Source organism: Crocodylus porosus, unplaced genomic scaffold (assembly GCF_001723895.1).
Source record: "Crocodylus porosus isolate Cpor-Errol unplaced genomic scaffold, CroPor_comp1, whole genome shotgun sequence".
Classification (NCBI taxonomy): domain Eukaryota; kingdom Metazoa; phylum Chordata; order Crocodylia; family Crocodylidae; genus Crocodylus; species Crocodylus porosus.
Genome location: NW_017728943.1, coordinates 9,537,142 through 9,539,201, shown reverse-complemented (window position 1 = coordinate 9,539,201; position 2,060 = coordinate 9,537,142). Strand labels below are relative to the sequence as shown.

At 52.3% G+C, this 2,060-nt stretch overlaps 1 long non-coding RNA gene across 1 annotated transcript in view; it reads left to right on the top strand.

Moving 5' to 3' along the window:
* The window catches only part of LOC109319131, a 21,710-nt gene extending 21,479 nt beyond the window's left edge, over window positions 1-231 (top strand). The window contains exon 3 of the long non-coding RNA XR_002103372.1: window positions 220-231. This is a non-coding gene — a long non-coding RNA (uncharacterized LOC109319131). The remainder of the gene's footprint in view (window positions 1-219) is intronic.
* The last annotated feature ends 1,829 nt before the right edge of the window (window positions 232-2,060 follow it).

Below are 2,060 nucleotides of genomic sequence, written 5' to 3'. Positions count from 1 at the left end.
TATATATATGTGTGTGTGTGTGTGTGTGTATTAAAAAAGAAAAACGGGGTTTTGCTACACTCTGAATCCTAGCCCTACCCTCTAGTTCAGGCTTGTCTACCATGTGGGCCGCCATGCAGCCTGCCAAGCCATTTTCTTTGGCCCACAGTGCTGCAACGGGAACCCCTTGTACCTTCCCCAGTTCCTCAGCAGTTTCCTAATCGCTGCTGAAGGGCTGAGGAAGGGACAAGGTTCCCATATGCACCACGGCAGCTTGATGTTGCCAACGCGGCTCCTCCACTCCTCCCTCATTTCACTATGTCCCTTCCTCGCCCCACCCCTCCCTTCCTCATTTGCATGCCAGCTCCTCCCTTTCCCACATTGCAGGGTTTCCGTTCCTAGCCCCGCCCCTCCCTCCCTCATTTGCATGCCGGCCCCAGCCTGCACCGGTCCCTGCTGGCTGCGTGGGCTGGACCAGGTCGTAATGCAGTGGGCAGGCGGGTGCAGGGGGCGCGGATGCCAGTGTGGAGGGATGCTGCCGCCAGGCCCATGAGAGACGCTGCTGCCGCTGCTGCGGTGGCTGTCAGGGTGGGAAGCCAGCACCGCTCCTGCCTCCCCCCATGCCCACAGACATTGTGCTGGGGGTGGTGAGTCATGGACCCTGGGGCGGGAGGGACCCCTGCTGCTTGGGCTCAGACTGCCCTGGGGGAGAAGGAGCAAGGGGGTTTCCCTGCACATCTCGCACCCCCCTGTAGAGTCCCCACATGTCCCCCTGGCTGCTGAGCCCAGGTGTGCAGGTGTGGGAGCATACTTGAGGCTGCCCAGGTGGCAGGGAGGACACAGCGGGGTCAGGCAGCACCCCTTGACCTCTGTGCCCCCAGGCTGCAGCCGGACTGGACAGACCACGCAAGCACCTGCTTCTGCTGGCCCACTGGGTGATAAAAAGTTCATGATCCAGCCCCACATTCGAAAAGGTTGGACATCCCTGCTCTAGTATATTTCGCTACCCAGTTCGGTGTTATCTGCAAACTTGCCAAGGGTGCACTCTATGCCATCGTCCAGGTCATTGATGAAGATATTGAACAAAACTTGATACCAGCTGCCAACCAGACACCGAACCATTGATTATTACTCTCTTAGCCTGATGCTCCTGTCAGTTTTCTATCCACCTTGTAGTCCATTCATTTAGCCCATACTTCCTTAGCTTGCCTGTGAGAATGCTGAGGGAGAGATAACAAAAGCCTTGCTATAATTAAGGTATACTATATCCATCTATCTCCCCGCATCCATAGAGCCAGTCACCTCATCCTAGAAGGCAATCAGGTTGGTCAGACATGACTTGCCCCTGCTGAATCCATGCTGCCTGTTCCTAATCACATTTTTCTCCAAGTGTTTAGAAATAGTTTCCTTGAGGATCTGCTCCATGATTTCCAGGGACTGAGGTGAGGCTGACTCATCTGCAGTTCCCTAGATCCTCTTCCTTTCCTTCCTTAAAGATAGCACTCTGTTTGCCCTTTTCCAATCATCTGGGATCTGTCCTGATTGTCATGAGTTTTCAAAAGTGATGGCCAGTGGCTCTGCAGTCACATCAGCCAACCCCCTCAGCACACCTGAGTGCATCCCATCTGGCCCCATGGACCAGCTTTTCTTATTCCCTAATCTGTTCTTTCACCACTGAGAGCTGACTTTGCCTGTGAAGCCTGAAGCAAAAAAGGCATTGAGCACTTCAGCCTTTTCTGAATCCTCTGTCACAAGGTTGCCTTCGCCATTCAGTAAGGGACTCATGCTTTCCCTCATCCTCCTCCTGCTACCAACATACTTGTAGATACTCTTCTTGTTACCCTTCACATCCCTTGCTATCTGCAACTCCAATTGCATCTTCTGGACTTCATCCCTACGTGCCTGAGCAATGCTCTTATTTTCTTCCCTAGTTATTTCTTCAAGTTTCCACTTTTTATAAGCTGCTTTTTTGTGATTTAGTTTATTGAAGAGTTCCCTGCTAAGCCAAGCTTGTTTTCTGCCATACTTGCAAGTTTTCTTGCACATCAGAATGGCTTGTTCATATACTCTCAGTAAGACTT